The sequence below is a fragment of the Anopheles arabiensis genome, chromosome 2 (assembly GCF_016920715.1).
Source record: "Anopheles arabiensis isolate DONGOLA chromosome 2, AaraD3, whole genome shotgun sequence".
In the NCBI taxonomy this organism is placed as follows: Eukaryota; Metazoa; Arthropoda; class Insecta; order Diptera; family Culicidae; genus Anopheles; species Anopheles arabiensis.
The window spans coordinates 11,166,189-11,187,007 of NC_053517.1; the positions used below are offsets into that span (position 1 = coordinate 11,166,189).

General features: G+C 46.3%; 4 non-coding genes across 4 annotated transcripts; 1 reads left to right on the forward strand and 3 right to left on the reverse strand.

Moving 5' to 3' along the window:
• The first annotated feature begins 862 nt into the window (after positions 1-862).
• On the forward strand, positions 863-935 carry Trnaa-agc. The gene has a single exon. It is a non-coding gene; the product is annotated as a tRNA-Ala (tRNA).
• Positions 936-1,240: 305 nt separating this feature from the next.
• On the reverse strand, positions 1,241-1,312 carry Trnap-ugg. Its single transcript has one exon. It is a non-coding gene; the product is annotated as a tRNA-Pro (tRNA).
• A 698-nt stretch (positions 1,313-2,010) lies between these two features.
• Positions 2,011-2,082, reverse strand: Trnap-ugg. Its single transcript has one exon. It is a non-coding gene; the product is annotated as a tRNA-Pro (tRNA).
• A 741-nt stretch (positions 2,083-2,823) lies between these two features.
• Trnaa-agc lies at positions 2,824-2,896 on the reverse strand. Its single transcript has one exon. It is a non-coding gene; the product is annotated as a tRNA-Ala (tRNA).
• Positions 2,897-20,819: the final 17,923 nt, after the last annotated feature.

Sequence of the window (20,819 nt, forward strand, 5' to 3'; positions counted from 1 at the left end):
TTCGCTAGGGCGGTGGACGCTGAAGAAGCGGAAGAAGCGGAACGCGCCGTAAGATTGACTTTGTGTTCCTTTGCCGGCCCAGGGCTGGGGCGTTTCGTTGGATCCGTACCTTCTGGCCTTCCGGTAGTGTGTCCGGCATCGATAATGATGCTTCAATACTCGCACGATTACACACACCCCCAGCAGCTTCCATTACACTCTGCTGGTGTGCCGTTATCGGGCCCGATGCGTTGCCGCCCCGGACATTCTTGGCACCGTGAGAGAATAGCAACCACCAAACGGGGAAGGAGGAACTAATAATGGGCAACATAGACAATCTGAAGCATGAATAAGAGGTGCGCTCGCTGTGCTGGAGCTCGACGAACAGCTGGAGGGAGGAAAGTGGGTGGTGATTATGCAAAAGCAAAAACCACACATTTGTCATCCCTCCCCCCGTATCAATCTGCATTGCACATACGCACACACAACACACAACACACACAGCCAAACAGTTTCCTTACGGACACACAGTCTCATTGCCAAATGACTGTAATCATACACTCTCGTAGCAAACCCGGTCGACGTCTCTGCTGAATACATTAATTAACAGATCGTGTAGCAGAATTGTCGACAGCGCATCAAACGGATCATACATAATAGCTCTACCCCACCCCACCGTTTGGCAGCAGTAAAGCATGCAATCAGTCTGTGTTTTGTGTCATCCAACCCTAAGGGCAGGGGGATTGTTGCGTTAAATGACGGATTAAGGGAAAGCATCCGGTTTGGTGTTGGTTGTGAATGTATGCCAGCTGCCAGCATGAAACCCATGCAATGTAGGGCTGAGGTAGATTTTGTAGAGCATTGAGAGCCCTTCACTCACCACGGGGGTGTAGCTCAGATGGTAGAGCGCTCGCTTAGCATGTGAGAGGTACCGGGATCGATACCCGGCATCTCCAACCAATCTTTTTTCCTTCTTTCGTATAGAAAAACAATGTATTCCTTTTGGTAACACCATGAAAAGCATTGATAAAAACATTACATTTTAACTTATAAGATTATAAAACATGGCAACCACTGCTGTGAATAGACTAAGTCTGAATTAATATATGCAATGGAAGAAGCAAAACAAAACGATTGAATCAATAACGGTGGAGTTGTCTCTTAAGAATAAATGTGAACACTCAACTCAATACACGTCTCTAACTCAACTCAAAGCGTTCAATCAAAAAGACTACCAACAGTAAGCAGCAAAAGAACCTCTGGGCTCAACCGGGATTTGAACCCGGGACCTCTCGCACCCAAAGCGAGAATCATACCCCTAGACCATTGAGCCACATGTCTAACGCCATTTCAAAGCTCCTGTTATATACAGGCCGTTAGACTCACCTCTAACAATTGAGTATTACGAGACATTAAGAGTACGAAACACCCTATTCAGATGATATCTGTCACATAAAGAAATTATCGATCACATAATAAAGTGTTTGGTGCAGTAACAAAGCATCACATCATCGACCATTTGATACAATCTAACCGATTCATACTATAATATCACTTCTTTTTGTTGTAATCAACATCGTCTTTCGGAGAATGCCATACTTAGGCTTTGCTTTTTGCACGGAAGGTTCAAAACATTGAAGGTTCATGTTTCGTTAAAGAATCATTGGCGGTATCAATGTGCGATGTATCTCACAATTCGCGTGTTCTACTATTCATTGTATATTTTCATAAAGTATGTGTGCACCCTTAGATAATCTTACGACTGTTCCAAAATAGTATAATTCTTTTGCTATCACTTCGGGCTCCTAATTAATGTTCGTAGTCACCAGAGCTTGATAAACATAGCAAATTAAAATAATTATGAAGAAAAAAACATTCAAATGTTTCCATGAACTTATCAATCGATTTAATTACAATTCACATACAGCTACAAAACTACCAAAACAGATTTTCCGTCGAGATCCATTGCGCATCTTTAGCAAACAAACATGTTCCACTGCAAACGCGTAAGTGCAATAAAAAAGAAATCGCGGGCTCAACCGGGATTTGAACCCGGGACCTCTCGCACCCAAAGCGAGAATCATACCCCTAGACCATTGAGCCACGTGGTTGAAGAGTTTTCATTTTCTTTTTTAAATCAAATCATACTTTCCAAACGAGGCCAATCATTGCCTCCTATGGAAGCAGATAATATCGATTGGAAACAATGCAAAGATACACACTACTTATCCACACTCCAACCGAACAAAGGCAATTCATTTGCTCGATTTCAATCGTTTCCAGTTTCAGACTGTTAGTTTCAAGGGAAGGTAAATAACAGTGAAAAACAGCATCGTTTTATATACTAATGAGTGAAATTGCTAAAAGAAGGGTTTTATGAAAATGTGAAACAATCTCCCCTAATCTTTATTCTTTAATTGGATTCATTGGATTCGACGGAACCCTTTGAAACACTATTGTATATTAACATTAGCATATACAATTATACAGCTATCTAAGAGAGTTTTGATACTTCAGAATTTATTTAGTGAACGCTACAAACTACCAAGCGTTTTGAGTGTTCGTGTCAAAATAGCAAAAAAAATTGTTTAATGAAACATTCCAACGAGCTGAACTTTGGGGTAATAATGTATTTGGAATGCATAATAACGCTAAATTGAAGCAATGTCATATTATGTACTTCGTAAGAGTATGTACTTATGCTAAATGTCTGTTGGAGTTGAAGCGAAACCAGTCAAAATTATTGGTTCGGTAGTTTTAGTGTCAATAAAGTGTATAATGTTAGTAGAGTAATATAGCCAGACATGTCTCATCACACAGGTCGAAATAAACAAAAAGATCGACTGGAGATGCCGGGTATCGATCCCGGTACCTCTCACATGCTAAGCGAGCGCTCTACCATCTGAGCTACACCCCCTTGTGTCTACCTCACCGTCTACTCTTCATTATAAACACACTTACATCACTCAGATTTGCTCGCAGTGTCACCCCGTCACATTAAACATTGCTTTAACCACCCTCCAACCAACCTAAGCATATTTACCGTTTATCAGCAGTTGTAGTACACTCTTTGCCCTGTTGCACTCCCCACGACTCAGTGCCACGCCGCTTCCGATACGCCGATGAAGCGATAAAAGATACCGACCACCACCACAACACCTCTCTCCTCTATATCTCGATAGAGTTCAGAGCAGCAAAAAGAGTCTGACGAGAGGGGGTTCATCGTACTTTGGTGAAATACAGCCGACCAGGGGGAAGCAAAAAGAAAAGGGAACTCGAATCCCATACTCCACATTCGGGTTTTTCTCATCTTTCTCTCTCTCTCTCTCTCTCTCTCTCTCTTTATTCCATCCAAGCTGATTTGAAACATCACCGGCAACCAACTGGGCGCTCAGAGCGTCCTCCACCGCTCTTCTAACACGACGACGCCGCATTCAACATCGCCCCAAAGCAGCGCTCTTGAAGCGCATGAACCGGCGTCGTCGTTTGTTGGTTTGCTTCTGATGCTGTAGCAGCAGCTGTAGCTGATGGAGGATGAGGCTCACAGCACACGTACAGTACGTGTATACCGTCCATACCAAGGGATACAGCACCAAACTGAGACAGGACGGTGTCAGGTCGGCGCAGCGGGGTCGGTTTTGTTGGAGGACCGTTCCGTTCGTTCGTTCTTTGGTTTCAACATCGGGCAAGAATTGTACAACATCGTCTTGATGTTGGCGAACGCGCACATCCCATCGCATTTTGTTCGCCACCACTCTGGATTGGTGGCGGGCAGGGTTGGAATTTCTCTCCGCGCACACAGCAGCAGCAGCAGCAGCAGCAGCAGCATATTCGACGGAAATGAGGGCAGCATTTTTATGCATTGAGTTGACCCTTTGCACTGGGCGTCGGGGGAGGTGGCGTACGCGGCTGGGTCTGTTAAGCAGTGCGGGCCAAGCGAGCGAAGGCAAGCACACGACCGTAAAGCAGTAGCATAGAGAATTGATATTTCACCGCGTTTTTCCCTCCGTAACTTTGCGCTCGCTTCCGTGTGGAAGTCAACGATTTACACCATGACGATGGGTGATGATGATGCTGAGGTTTGGGCCTTGAGGCGGCCGCCACCAGAAGACCGTCCAGGTGGGAAGAAGGTGGACGCTTCGCATCTTCAAACATTTCGCCCTTCTCTCCCTCTCTCCGGCACACAATTTTCGTCCGGGGAGTTAATTTTGATTTGTGAAATGAAACTCATTAATTTTGGTTTAACATTTTGACAAACGAACTACCCGGAGTCTTCATCAGAGGGGTTTGTGAGAAGCGTTGTGGCTCCGAACTATGTTCAAACCAGGAGCTTCACCGTTCTCGGAAGGATGCCCCGCACAACCACCGACGCCTCACGGCGGCACACACAGGTGGTGATGAAAAATTAGTTTTGCCACGATTTGGAGTAAACAGAAACGTTCCACGCCCGAACGGGATTTATCAAGATAAGCGTCAAAGTTTTCACATTTGTGACGTGAATAATGATGCCCATCACCCCACTACTATCATAATACGCACACCAAAGAAGAGCTTCATGCTAACGACACACTATTCAAACGACCGTGAAAAAGATTAAATAATTTCAAATACTATCAAAATTGCACATCATGCCAACATGAAGCATCTCGGCTGGCATTTTAGTTAACCGTTACATGACACTTTTTAACCTTTTTTTATTAACTCTCGCACTGTGAAGTGAGTAATTGATTTATTCCAATTGATAGCCTGCCGAAGGCTGACGAACGTGAGCCATCAGCCAATGCAACAGGTTCCACGAACTGTACGAAAATTACGACCCACATGTACAGCTCCGCCCTTGGCAGGTGCCAGTTAATTATATTCAAAACAGAAGAAACATAAAATGACCCTCCATCAAAACAATTGATCGATGGATGACGGAAGAAACAGGCGAAGGAAATCGGTAAAAGACTAAAAGCACCAGAGCCAGCCGGTTAATTTAATAATACACCTTTCAGATGTTTGGCGTTCGCTAATTTCCTAACGGTGCTTTTCTCAGCCGTTCTCAAGTAGTTTCCATTTCATTTGCGGTCAGAAGCTCATCACTCATCGGCCACATATTGCGTGAATATTCCAAACAAACAAAAAGAACTACGCACATCACCCAAAACATTGTCTAACCCAAATAACTGGGATACCAAACTCATGCTGAGCGTGAACGTTAAAGCTAACAAACCAATCTCACCCCGAGTTGGCGACCTCTTCCTCCTGTGTCTTGTGCTCCAATAGCACAACTCACGATAAAAAGCACCTGGAACCGTAAGCAAAAGCTACAGAGACGCGGCAAGTAGGGGCTGCGAAAAACTAAAAAATAATAACAAAAAAATGCTAACTGTACTTAATGCTTGGCGATGTAATAACTCTTCAAGCGATGGTTTGGTTTACCTTTTGCTTTCTTCTTCCTCTCCTTCCCATCCTTCTTCATCTTAACCACTTCTCATCAGACCTTACAAACCGATCAAACCTCTCTCGCACAGTCAAGCCCCGCTGTGTGTGTCTGTGGTGACTTACAAAAGCCCTGCGAAAGGGTTTGAACCACGCGCGGCTCATTCCCGTTTGTTGCCGCCCTTTTGTGTTGTGTTCCGCATTGCACGTCGCGCGTTCGCACTGCATCGCTGATTGTCGTCATAGTTACCGCACACACCGCTACCTCGCGCGGGGTTTTTTCTTCTTTCTTTTACAAAAAGCCGCTACCGAGCAATAAAAAAGAGACTGCGAGCAATATATAGAAATAGAGGGAGAAAGACAAAAGACAGCCATGGAGCACAGGTGAGAGAAGGAAAGCTCACACGTGAAGCTGCCCGCGACGAGATGATGATGCTAATGATGATGATGATGCCCGCTGTTTAATCTCCCTTTGGCTTCTGTACGTTTGCATCACCTGATGGTTTATCTTCCTGCTCGGCGGAAGGGGGTAGATTACTGTGATTACTCATTCTTATCATCCGTTTAAATGCATTGAGTGGAAGGTAAAGGGAAGCATTTAGAATTCGCATCGGAATGTTTGTCTTTGCTCTGTAGCGAAGGTTTTGTACATCCAATTCTGCAGATTGGTCGAACGTTGTTACACTTTACAGGTAGATGATAGCATCTTCTTCTTCTTCTTTGGCTCAACAACCGTTGTCGGTCAAGGTATGTGTCTGTACCACTTGTGGTCTTGGCTTTCAGTGACTAATTGATTTCCCCCCATAGCAGGATAGTCAATCCTACGTATGGCGGCACGGTCTATTTGGGGATTGAACCCATGACGGGCATGTTGTTAAGTCGTACGAGTTGACTACTGTACTAGGAGACCGGCTATGATGATAGCATATGTAATGTTAATTTCGATTACTTACCTTTTGGTTTCTTGGACTGCATCTAAGCCAAAATCTGCAAGCAATGGTTTTCTATTTGTATTTCTACTTTCCTGTTTTGTTTCTAAACATAGCTTCTTATAGCCCACATTTGTTCAATGTGTGAAGCATGAATAGTAATATATTCCGACGCTAGAGCGCGCACGTCCCAAAACCCAAAACGACTCGGCCCAATGCTAATTGGAAAGGTACACAGACACGCCTCTTTCACTCGGAAGCGCCACTAACGTGCTAAATGATGAACCGGCAACACATCTGTCGGTTATTCTCACCTCTGCCACAGCAACAACAACAACCGCACACTGCAGGAATGTGTTTTCAGGAATGTTTTGATTCAACCCTCACCGTAACGCAAGCTTCTGACCAGCCTGAAAAAAGCAAGCAACAAATCGATCACAACAGATATTCAAGCATTTAGTGATTGAATTTCTCAAACTGGTGCAACTGAAGCAAACCATTTCTTTCCAAATAAAACTCATATGCTTTCCACCGGTGTTGGGTGAGTTCATTCCTCAGCATGATCCTGCCGGTTAGACGTGGAAAAACTATTATTACACCATTCAAAATAGGATAAATCAGAATTCAATCGTATATTTCCCAAACCCAACCGTTCGAAAATTGTCCGCGACCCGTAACTGGGCGAAATCAATCGACAGCAGCGCACATATAACGCACAACCAAATACATACGTTAACACCTTCAAATCCATGGACATGGGCAGCACTCCTCAACGACCGGGGGGGGGGAACTAACGAGAGACCAGAGAGCATCGGGACGTCCACCTACATGTGCGCGCGGACTATTGCAAAAGCTTCCAAATCCACCAGATGATGCCGATGTGCGGCTTCACGTCATGCACCGTGGGATGACCGTAATATCGCCGTCGAGTAGCCAGTCATTTCGGTATCCCCTCACCATCATCACTCACCCACCGGTATGACCGCGTACGACCGGTGCACCCCGCCGCAATCCGGGCAGACAATGCAGTTCGAGAGAAAGGGTATTAGTTGCGAAAACGGTTCGAACAAGTTGAGCACAACGTACTACGACAAAGGCGACGGAGGGAGGACATACAACACACCACCCAGGACACACACACACAAATTGGAAGGCCATCGGGGTCGTTACTGAGCAGCAAACCGCATATTTCAGCTGCCCGGGGTTGAAGCACACGGCTTGAAGGTGAAATGGAAAACGTCAGTTCCTGCTGCTGCTAATGTGCTGTACTAAAATAACCCAACCACACAGACACACACACACACGGACAGGGTGAAATGCACATATTATCAACTAACACGCACGTACGCTCGTTCTGGCGTCTCGTTTTGAAGGAGCGGCTCTGCAAGCGGGTTTGGTTTTAGCTGGAATCAGTAGACCACAATGCATACATAAGCAGCACAGACACACAAACAAAACGCAATAACTGCGCAAAGTTTGAATAAGATGATGGAGATGGGGGGGGGCAAGAGGTCCGCTTGCTGCAAGTACATTATTTGAAAAACGTGATACGTGCACTTTGTGCATTGCAATACACAGCCAGCCAGAGCGAGATTAGCATACTACGAGATGAGCTTTATGGGCGGAAAAAGCTATAACGATGTTGCATGTAAAGTTTGAACTTTAATGCAGACTGTTGGATATTAAATATTGTTCCATAAACAAAAACGCTCTTAACTTGAGCCGACCTTGGTAAAATTATATTAAATCAATATACGAAACTGCTTCTCATAAAAAAGTTATTTTGGTGCTAATATGTAAGTCAATGACAAACTAAACACATCAACTATCCCACACTAAACACACCTAATCAATCAAAATGATGCACAGCTCAATGACACAAGCAACGTAGCGACAAACAAACGTTCAATAATTAATCAATGACAGCCCGAATTAGTCAACGGAGTGCTTTAAAACGCTCGTTGTTCAAATAAGGGACCCTCTACCTACATTCGACATTGACCTACCCCTTTACCGGTGCTCTCTGAAGTTTTACTAACAACCGAGCGGTGAAAATCTTCCCCTTTTCCCATGGTCCACCACAGCCACACCAAAGGGGGGAAAAGGATGGACACAAAGCGATCCCCCGCTTGCAAAGGAAGGCAAGAAAACCAGAACGACTGCACAACGACCAACAGAAAGTCAACCTGGTCGCCGCGTGCCAAATAAATTACTTTGCTTATTCACTTTCTTCCCCCCTTTTCTATCCCTCTTTCTCTTCCAGTCTGGGCCGGGGCTGTAAACTTTAATTCACTCTTGCAGGTGGATCGTGGCGCCCCCATCCGATGCCATGGCAAACCCCATTCGCTCACCGCAGCACACCATCGAAAGGGGATACACACCATAACCAGCCCGAACCGCAAACCCGATAGGGGATTGAAAGTCGTTTGAAGAAGGTCAGAATGGAGATTTTGGACACAAAATGGCGACTCCACAGGGTCGGGTTTTGCTTTTTCATTGGAGTGCAGGGGCGCTGTGGCGTAAAGTGATACCAGGTAAGAGCTGAGCAGTAAGAAAGGGGTTAAGCATCGAAAGCAATGTTTAGTGGCACGAGACACAGCACACACGAAGCAGTTGGTCGAGAATGTTTTAGAAAACATTAAATATGTACACCCACACCGTATACACACATCCACACACACAAATACATATGCTTATTCTTTATCCTTTTTGGCAAAGAACGGCACTGCTGCCAGTGCTCGATAAAAAAAGAAGCAAACAAGCAAAAGTGGAAGGTTCGCTTCTTGGTGATCCTGGCTGTAATCCTGAAGTGTGTGTCCCTCCGCTCCATCCACAAAAATTCCATCCCTCTCACGGTCTTCCTCCTCTTTTATTTTCTGTTGCCATCTCACCTTCCCAGAGCATCCGTCCCGTACTGGCTGGCTGGAATGGCTTGATGAAAGGATCGAAATACAACGACCAGAAGCGTCAATTTGCGGAAATGAGCTTGATTTTGTTAACACACGCGAGAAAAGCCTCCGGTCCTCGATCCAACACATCATCATTATTCCTTTCTCGCTCTCTCTGTCTCTCTGTCTCTCTCTCTCTCTCACACACACACTTGCTCCCTTTTATTCTCTCTCTCTCTCTCTCTCTCTTTTGCAGTAGCTCGCCATCCCGGAAATGGAATCGAATAGGAAAGGATCCTGCTATTGAGCGAAAAGAGAGAAAATAAAGCTAAAAGTATACACCTGTACTAGAGTGAGCGAGAGAAGCTACGTTTGTGAGAGAGAGAAAGAGAGAGAGAAGGAGAGAGTAAGAACGGGAAATTGGGGACGGGTAGGAAAAATCATTTTCATCATATTGAGAGATTCCGTTCGGTAACGACAAAGAGGTACTATAGGCCCGTCGGTTGTGCTGGATTTTCCCTCTGCTTTGCGTCGCTTCATCCCCCCGTCACCCCCCCCCCCCTTCCCCCCAGAGCATGCTTTTTTGAGTTGGCAGGGAGGACAAGTTTACGCAACAAAAGCGACGGTTTTCGGGAGGGCATACACGATACGCAACCAAGGACAATGAATGTAGGTGGGCAGGGCGGTGTTTCCATAACAGTGTATAGGGAGGGGGCGCAAAAGTGAGCAACAGACGGCACAAAACCCGACAAAGCGAGACGCAAGATCGCAAGAAGCCAAAAGCATGCTGTGAAAGCGTTCGCTTTTTTGTTTTGTTTTGCTTTTTGTGTTGTGTTGCGTGCAGAGCATGGTTTGCTTGTTCCGTTCGCTATATTGCTCGCATATTTCACGGGCCCGTTTATATGTCCTCCATCCCGTATGTACCTCCTCTTTCCGCGCCGGTCCACGGTGGTGTAGCAGTGTGCGGCGGGACCGGTTAGTAAGTCTCTTCCTGTCCGAAAAGCGCCCGGGCTTGTTGATTATCGTTTCACGTAAGCGTGGCAATACGGTGGCAATAAAACAGGCAGATACAAGCGCCTCTATATGCGCGTGTGTGTTTGCATCCTTTCACCATTGCCACAATGCTGCTGCCGGCGGGAAAGTACAGGCAATGTATCAAATTAGTTGCATATTGTTTGAAGTCGCGAGCAGCTTAAACCTGCGGCCATACCACAACCGGAGGGAGTAGTTTGTTTGCAATTCAATTACGATTATAGTATCGTTAAAAATGATAAACGAATTTAATGTTCCCCCCCCCTCCCCCTATCGCCGGCAGCGTTGTATGGCAAAGGGGGTGTGCGCTTGGGAAGGCGTCAATCAATGGAGACGCCTGGTGGTTGATTCACCAAGCCACACACCGATGGGTGTGTAAGCGTTTTGTTTCAAACAATCCTGCAACGACCGCGGACGTAACCAGAATGCCGGTGCTTCAAGCATTGCCCGGTTCTATGTTGTCTCTTTTCGTCGCTACATAGGGATAGCGCACTACCTCCACCTGATCACAAGTAGCGCCGCGCTCCCGTGTCTCTCGTTTTTCTTCCTAGTGGTTGTGTGTGCACAGGATGAGACCGTTCCCAAACGCCCGAAAAGACGGCCACATAACACAGGGCCACTCACCCATCCCTTCCTAATCACATCAATAAACGAAACCGGAACACGATAGGAAAATAAAAACCGATCGATGGTGGCATTATTGTTGTGATTGGGGGACCACAAACCAAAACTAAAAACGAACAAAAAACACCACTACCGGTAAAGGCGTCCGTCCTTCTAGTTTTTTTTTGCGGACGTGGAAAGTTTGCAGCAACACGAGTGTGTCCCATATCGATGGCAGATAAGGCAGCAGGAGCGGCAGCAGAGCATCGCCACGAAGGGAAAGCTAAAAATCTTTTCACGCGAAAAAAAACGCAAAAGTGTTAAAGCATTTTTCGCCCGGTTGGGTAGGGGCTAGGGGGTACACGGAGAAAGCACAGTTTTTCACACACACACACACACACACACACACACACACACACACACACACACACAGTAGAGCGTAAAAAGAAGAAGAATAATAAGAAAAGGAAGAAGAAGAATAATAAGAATAAGAAGAAGAAGAAAAAGAAAAGGAAGAAGAATAATAAGAATAAGAAGAAAAAGAAAAGGAAGAAGAACAAGAAGAAGAAGAAGAAGAAGAAGAAGAAGAAGAAGAAGAAGAAGAAGAAGAAGAAAAAGAAGAAGAGCACAATACAAAACGGATCAAGAAAGCGCACGGAAAATGGTGTGTCCTTGCATTCTTGCTAGACAATCGGCACAACAAGGTTGGATCTAGCAGCAGAATGTCCTTTCAGAATGGTGGGCAGTACAACGCGCGCCGGTGTACTATTTGGGATTGCGAGAAAAAAATAATCGTAAAATGTTCAATTATTTTGATAGCAAACACTTGCATCTTTTTCACTTGTGATGCTCTTAATTGTATAACCTTATTTTGCGATTGTGTGTTTTGTTTTTTAAGGTGTAGTTATTTGTTTTATAAAATATAACCATTTCATTGTCTATAGTTCCAACCGGTTCCTTCGTTCGTGCAGTTGAAAAACGGTTCAGTCAAAATACCACCTCCCAAGGAGAACCTGGTGCCGCGGAACGCTCCGTATCTTCCCTTCGTTCTCGTGCTGGAAAATTGATTCCGAAGCCTTTGTACGCTCTGTGGTCCTGCCCCACAGGAACGGTTGGTTCGTTTGCGTTGAAGCCTCGCGCTTGCGGTACGTACACACACACACATAAACAATTTCTCTGTATCATTCCCCGATTGCTTAACCCCGATTGGGACAGTCAGGAGCCGCGTGGACGAACTTGTTGCCCACCACTGCAGGCTGCAGGAGGAGTGATTGAAAACATATCTTGAAAAAGAATAAGTGAATTGGAGTTTTGTTTTTACCATTCGAGCAACAGTAGTTGTTGTGCAGTTGATCAAGCGACATTTGGGTTATGTGAGCTTGTTGAAGTTTGTGGTAAACGTACGAGTTGGTGTGCTTGAAACATTTCAAATTAAAACGGCACGTTTAATGGGATGAATTAATGCACACACACCGTCCAATTGTCGCACAGTAAGCTTCAATTAAAAAGCAAAACAAAAAAAACCATTAACTATGCCACCGCCACCCGATGCTAGAAAAATTTGAAAAATCTTTCCCCTCTATCTTTCCTCGGATATGTTGTTTCACGCTGTACAAGCTCCGCAAGCAAGCCGGCACACGAAAGTAACAGAAAACCTTCACTTTGCACGTGCAGTTGGTCGCGTGCACAAACCACCCATCACGCGCGCGCACCGTACAAAGACGTTTGCTTCGAGTGGAATAAAAGAAATGGCTACTCTTTCCCTTCTTCTTGTGCTCCTCGCGCTACGCAGCCTGTGCTTCGAGAGCCGAGGGCACTCCTTTAACCTTCCGCCCCAAACAAAACAAAAAAAAAAAAAAACGCCACAGCACCGGGTTTCGCATTGCTCCCATTACACCATTGCCGTTCCCCCCCCCCCCTTCACCCCATCCCCCCGGAGGCCGAGGAAAAGGAATCATAAATCTTCATTACATTTCCGGCCCAAAGGATCACTCAGGTCGGTGTTGTTGGGGTGGCGCGTTCAGGCGAGGCAAACGTGGCGAGGATGATTTTCCTAGTTTCATCTTCTCCGTTCGGCACACAACCACGCACCAACACATCGGCAAAAACGTCACTTCGATTTTCTCTGCCCTGAACCACTACTACCGGCTTCCCATGCACCTACACTTCCTTTACACGGGGAATTGATCCCGATGGGGAGAGAGAGAGAAAGAGTGAGATACAGAGCGAAGTGAGTGAGTGAGGTAAGCGCGCTCGGTTCTGTGGCGTCATATGTCTTATTTCGTTTACGTTTTGTCGGAAAAGCTTTTTTTTATTCTTCGTAGCTTCATCGCTACCCGGCACAAAAAGGACAACATGGAATCCAATTTTGGTTTTCCATCGCTGTTTTACTTTCTCCGGTGTTTGTTTTTTTCATCTAGATGCCTTCAGCGCATAGGTGCTGAATGGGAAAGGTTTTTCCATTCGAACAAGTGGACAGACAAGACACCATTGAACCTAAATCTAAACCAAACGCACAAAAAAAAAGACTTGGTTGTAGAAAGCAAGGCAATCTTTTACACACCCGAAATGAATGTTCTTGCACATACGAGAGTGTAGGTGAGGGGGAGTTGTTTTCCAATTTTGCTTTTCACCTTTTTGTGTGCAGTCGGTGGCGAGATGACCGCTCGGAGCAGTTTATGTTGTTTCGCTAGTGGTAAGAGACCGGAAGGATGTGGATGGGGATGAATGCCGGTTCACGCTTGACCCTTTTGTTTGCGGGAGGATGTAATTTGGTCGTTTGATTCGAACCCCATCGCTAGTTAATCGGGTATCAAACGCTGTCAGTCATAGCATGGTGGCCTTGGGCAAGAAAAGGCTCACAGCTAATTATTCAATAAAATGGAGCAAATGGAAGTGAAGGAGGAAAGTTTACTTAACAAAAAATAAGTATGAGAGTAATGCAAATTTTCACTAGAAATACCTCTTAAAACATGCAGTAATCTTCCTAATACTGTGTAAAAATGTTTAAAGATAAGACTGAAAGAACAATTTATGTATATTTCCACTTTGTGGGACTACCGGGCTTTGCAATAAGAGCGCGTTTAACTTACCGACGCTCGTGTCGATCAAAACCGTGCTAAATGGGTGTAATGGGAAAAGTGATAGCTAATTCGAAGGGAAAGTTATTGCAGAAAATTCATCCAAAACGAATTGTTACTCGCAGCTTTCAAGGGAAATCCCACCCGAGAACGCCGACCACCGAGGTCCAAGTCCAATAAACGCCCCCGAGCAGATAGTTCAATGCAATAAATGAGACCCAATCATGCCAAAACGTTCTACCGGCGAATGGCATGGAGGGGCGAAACAACCACGTGCCTTTTTCGCAGGAAGCCCAAGATACATTGTATATTAGTTTTTTTTTTTTTTATTTCGGTTCACAGTTTAGTTTCGACACAGAAAAGGGAAACAGTGGACGGGGAGCTATAATTTAACCACGCTTGGCACGGTATACGGTCACCACTTCAACAACCTGGGCATAAAGATGTTTTGAGCAGATAAAGCAGGGAAGGGAAAAGGGAAACATCGAAACCTGAAAGGTAGCTCAACAACGGCAAGCAAAACAAACAACAAAAAAGACGGCAGAGTTACTTTGTCAGCAACTTTGTACACGCTTTTTTCTGGTGGCTCGGTTGATGTTTGCCCGTAAAGCTCGACCCGTTTTTGTTTTCTTTCACACTCCTTTGCAGCACGGAAGCACACACACACAGGCTAATATGACATTTGGCTGAAAAGCTTTCCCACAAAATGAGTTTTTTTTTTCTCCCTGCTTTCTATTACTACCCTGTCACTCTTTCAGTGTAACAGTCTCTCTCACTCTCGCTAGTAGTTTGCGCTGGCTCACGCGAAAGGGTGAGTGGCTTGCCGGTGAAACCCCATGCTACACACACATCCACAACTTCCACACAGGGAAGCTTAACAGCACATGAGAAGTCCTTTGCTTCCGTCATTTGTAATGACCAAAAAGGAACCGCTTAACGTATCGAAGAGCTTCTGTGCCCATCACGAAAACTCTGTAGCATTTTTTTTACACCTTAGCTTACATTATTTTCATACACGGTAGTTGCAGTAGGGATATGGAGCCGAGCAATTGCTTGTCGTAGCGCGTCAAGACAAAATGCATCCTAAAATCAAGCCTAAGTATTGGTTGAACTTCCTCCAGTACTAGGGTTACACATCGCCGGCACACAGAAGGTTATGGTGTAAGTATTTGCATGATGAACTGTACCATTGGGTTGCAGGGAATATTTATATGCAAATTTAAAAATTAAAACATCAAAAATGATGTATTACAACAAAAAAGCAAAACATGTTTTCAAAACGCATCCCCAAAGTCTGATCTCGATAAGTCGGGCTTATGCACAGTGAAACAATTCCACCTCCAACACAGTATCAAACCCGTTCAAAATGTGAAACGTAAGCAGATGAACCCTGCAATACGATATAATCCCTTTCTAGTCTCGCTTGTTTCTCTCCCTCTCTATCTACCCTGCCGCACGGAAGGAAGAAAAGTCAACTTCAAACAAATATTGAACGCGCCAGAGAGCAGAAGCACGGAAAAGCAGTAAGGCAGCGCGCGCGCGTAGTCTCCTAGTTCCACCCTTGCCACGATGGAAGAATGTTTAAAGTGCGGAAAGATACATGCACACAAACACCTACACTAAAAGCACACATACACTCACCCACACACACACACACACCCCGACACACAACGCTACAGCGGGTTTGCATGTTTCCATTTTCCGACGACACAAAGGAACCGCCGCCGCTGCTGGATCGACCCGTCTCTGTGTGTGTATATGTGTGTGTGTATATGTGTGTGTGTGTGCATGTAATACAGGCGACCTGGTGCCACAAAGCAAAACCATACCCATTTCTATTCAATGCCTCCCCCCTCCCCTCTCCCAGCCTGTGAGTAGCAGTGGGCAGAGTGGGTGGCGATGCAAAATTTGCTGAGAACATGCCGAGAATGGGCCGATGAAATTATACAAATCAGTTGCAAAGCGAAGGGAAGGTGTGGATGGGTGGCTGGCTGTTACACTAGACCCACACGACGGAAGAGGAAAATGGAAAACTTTTTGTCCATAAAACAGTAACGGAGCGGGAGCAGCAGCAACAGAAAGGGGATTGGCAAAAGCGATAGAGAGAGAGAGAGACCCGGGGGGCCCGAGACGGTGTACGTAAATTGAAGAAAGTTTGCCAGAGGGCTCTCCCGAAAGGGATAGAGATTAAATCAGGCACCCGAGAGCCGAGAGTGAAAAAGATAGCAAGAGGGAATGAAACAACGATATCCCTGGTAAGGAAAGTGGTAGAAAGAGAGCAAATCTTTACGAAATGTGATTGTGGTTTGGTGGCCCCACGCTGCACGGTAAGGTAAGGGAAAAGGTGGCTTGCAGGGGAGTTGTAGATGATGCCCGCAGAAGAGGCGATCTTTTATCGTACACGTACGTGCCACCCCCGTCCTGGAGGCTCGACTTTTGCTAGCACATTCTAGCAGCGGCGACGAGAAGAGGCCGGCCGAGTTTTGGTCCTTCGAGCCGGAGAATGATCTCCGCCTAATGGTGGTTCCATTTCCCGGTAGAGGTCGCTAATAAAGTAGAGTTTTATCAACACCATTACCGGAGCGCGTTCGGGCAAACTAGGTTTCCACACCAGTTGTGCGATGACGATGTCGTTCGATTGGAGTAAGAGTTTGGTCATCAAACCATCAGGTTTCGGGTGACATTAGGGTTGACATCGTACGCTTCACGATTAATGTCCCCCGCCCGCCCAATCCGAACGGTAGCGGATGGTTAAATTAATCGAACGTGCGACACATGATTGTCGGATTAGATAACCTCCCCCCCCTCCCACCCGCATATGGGATGCTAACAACAATAGAGATCACAACGAAAATGGGGTAATACTTTCATTAGAATTGCTGCTTCCCCCTCACTTGTTACTTGCTGGACCCTTAGTTTTAGTTTCAAAATTGATAATATTGATTTTATCCGATTATAAAGCCATCGAACGTCAAAGCCCCAATGCAGGGGGGATGAAACTATAAGCGGCAAAAAAGGGAACCAACCCCACAAACACACACACACACACAGTGGCACAACTTTTCACCCACTTTACACCATCGATACCAGCAACCGACCCAGACATATCGCATATGGGAAAAGTTTGTCCCCTACCATCGAAAAACGCCCGAATGTAAGCGGATAAAGAGGAAAATCGACACCCCCAACCATCGCCGGCTGAAAGGTACACGCGCGCGTAACAGGCAATGCAAATGGTTGATGGCGATTAAAGTAACGGGGAGTAGTGTTTACAAACGAACCAACCAAAAAGGAAAAAAAAACAACACGCCACAGGGGCGGGCAAAAAAGGAGAGACGGAAAAGCAATTTCCATTTCATACACTTTCCAAGTGCCGTGTGCCGTTCTCCGTATGTGTGCTGCATTACATATTCATTTCGGTTCGGTTTATGCGCTTCAAAGGCCCTCAACCTTAGACACCCAAAGGGACACTTTTGCTCTCTCTATCTCTCTGTATCCCTCTATCGCATCTTTCTTGAGCATCTTTCTTTCGTGCTTTTACATCGGTGGAAGCCCGTCCCTACGGAAGCCAGGATAAGGGAGTGGAAAAGCATACCTTTTTCATGAACTTCGATTGATAGTAAAACTTGAAGCTATCACACTGCTAATACCGCGCCAGTGGCTCGTTTGCAGTTGGACATAAGCCTCTCCTCCCCATTCCCCCCAACATCCCGATAGTGGTGCGGGTCGGGATGCTATGAGCAGCAGCAAAAACTTCATCACTGCAGCACTGCTCAATTGCTACATAAAATCGATCCCAGCTCGCCTGATACTGTTGTAGCATCAGCAGCAGTAGCAGCAGCAGCAGCATGCACAGTGATCAATCTGCTCTGATTTTCAAGCGTCAAGTCACCCAGGCTGGCCATTGCGACACGTTCCACAGGAAGGGGGCTGATTCCCGACCTGTGATCTCTCCGTCTCTCTAGCCAGGACCAACCCGGGGGGAGGGTTGTTCCACCTATTCGCAGCAGCAGCGCACCCACAGACAGGCCAAACAAAGAAGAGCCGCGCGCGGCCATGCGTTGTGTGCCGTCCGTGTGTGCTTGGGGGACGGGAGCAAAAATCAATGATTTATTATCCGCAATCCGTCGAGGTTTTTCAGCCAGCTTTCAGAAACGGCAAATGGAGCCATACCTTGGGTGTGTTTGTGCGTATGTGTGCGCGTTTGTTTGTGTTGGCTATAACGTTTGATCCTTTGCGCTAGGCTGACAAAACAAAATGAGGTTCTGCTTTTGTGTGTCGCCAGGTATGGGTAAGTGTATGTGTGAGCGTGGAAGGTACAAACGGGACTCTTTATGGACTGGTGCGTCAGGTGTAAAATACACAGCCCCCCTTACGGGTTGGAAGCAGTGAAAGTGAAGGCACTTTCGTACAAACAACCAGGCGCTTCCATCGAGTCCATCGCTTTTTGGACTGAAAGCACACAATGCTGCTGCTGCACCATACTATTTCCACCGAAGCCTGAAAATAGCTAATTAATTTGATTTTGATTCGAACAACACACACACACGTCACAGTAAAGCGGCAATTATAGTTTCAGGCTGAAAATAGTAACCGAAGTCAACATTTTGCACACGTGGCGCGCGCATTACTGTACACATACACACACGCACACCCCTCCCCGAATATAAACTCTCATTTGTCCAACTAAGCACCGAAAAGCACAGACCCAAGTGGGTGTTCGCTTCAAAAGCTCCCGAAGCACCGCGTTTCGCTTCACCTCGTGCATCGTCGTCGTCGTGTCGTCTCCACCAACGCTTCCCTTGCTTTGGGACCACAAACGGTTTGATGATTTATGACGTAAATCTACTGTGCGTGTGTGTGTGTCTGCCTTGGCCCGACCCGAGGCTGCCCCGTGTGTACCACCAAACAGCAACGACAACCCCCCTTGCGTACTGTTTTGGTAGCGTGGTGGCAAGCCTACCACCACCACCGTTGACACTTGATTAATTACCGAGACTTATCGTGTCGATTTCGTTGTCACGGTGTTGTTGTTTGACCCGGACGAGTGATCCCGGCCGTACCGGTACAGGCATGGAAGGAGTGTTCGCGCGATGCTGTTGTTGGTTTTTGGAGTTTTTCCTTTCTATCTTTCTTTTGGCCATTGTCGATTCGGTGCCATCGTTGCCGCTTACGCTCTCTTTGATCAACTTTTGCCTTTCTGTACCGACCGGGAAGAGATGGTTAGCTCCCTCTGGCCCACACCCAAAGGTGCAGGAGAAGTCCCGGCGAAGGTGGCGGGGCTTCGCTGAAGTGTACGCGTTTGTGCAAAAAGGGCGTAAATAAAATGCTTCCCGAAAGTTGATAACACTGTGTAGTGCCGACTGGATTTTTCGGTACGGTGGCTTTAGTGGTTGAAAAATCGATTCGTTTTATATATTGTTCCTGCTCATGCCATGGTTTTGGATGGGAGGGAGGGAGAGAGGGGGGAGAGAGGGGGATGAAGAACGTTCTAAACGGGCACACATACACACAAACAACTCGCTACACGCAACCAACTATTCAAGTAATGGTCTGTTTCATTACCGTTCCAGTTCAACGCACAGACACGCACGCACTGACGAACACATATGCCGGTAATAGAAAGGAAGCCGAAGCTGCTAGACAACTGTGTTGCAGCAAACACAGGATATTCATCAACGTCCTGCGCCAATGCCACACGCCAGCCGCCCCTCCCTGTTCAGGAAATGTAAATATTTTGCTAAACTGTCCAAAAAGTGCCGTTTGGAAAATCTAATTTCCAACCCCAAGCCGGGGTACCACGAGCACGTTCCCGAGTGGCATCGAAGGGCAGCTCCTTTGGCATGCTCACCTGTTTTCCAAGTGTGTGTGTGTGTGTGTGCAAAACAGGGGGAAAAACGTGTGTGTGAAAACCGTTTCATTCGAAATCCTGCACACCTAGACACAGTAGGACCTTACCACTGATGGGAAGGAGTGGACAGGGATGACAGGGAAAACATATTTGAAAAGCACATCATGTCACACGCACATACCCATGCACACCTGCACAACCAGCTTTCCAGCTTGTACCAGAGGCAAGCTCCGCTTCATCCCGGTTCAAAAGCAAAGGGCTATTTCGAGGACGACTCCATTTCCGAAATGTCGAGATTTTTCGAGAGCTGAGACTTGAGCGCTGTCGCCCTACCGTTCCCGGATTTTCAACATTGCTGCCTCGTTCCACGGCGTGAGTGGTTGGCAAACTTGTGGTGGGCACGGGCGACGGGCCATCCTGACTTCGGCTGCTGATCCGCATCCACCCTATTTGGCCCTGTCCAACCAAAACCGGCAGCAGAACAGAACAGAAGTGGCAAGCCAAAAATTGTTCCCCTGTCGGAAGTACGGGTGATGAAAGCGAGTCTCCCCGCCGCTCGATGCCCGAGTAATCTAAAGCATGACGATGGTGGCACGAAGATTGAAAAGTGCATGGAAAAGCTAATCGATATGTACATTTTTTTTAAATTTCTGACTTCAATTTCAACAGTTCTCGCTTATCAATGACACAAAAAACAATTGCTGAAGTGACGCTCTAAAACGAAGCAAAAAACTTCTCCATTGACATTGAACGACTCCTCAACTTTTCCATCGATGATTGAGTTGACCCGCTCGGTGCACAAAGACACAGTAAACACCACAGTCGCGTCGATGGTACGTCCAACAGTTCGTCTGCTTGTTGCAAGCAGAATGTTCACGAGCAATCGTCAACGCAGCGGACGAGTAATGGTAGTGCGCGGCATCAAGGATAACGCGGCAGCGGCTGTAATCAAACACTTGACAAAACCCAAACCCCCCCGCCCGAAAAAAGAAATCCGCGGGGACACATCTTTTCATACGCGGCGAAGTGAATA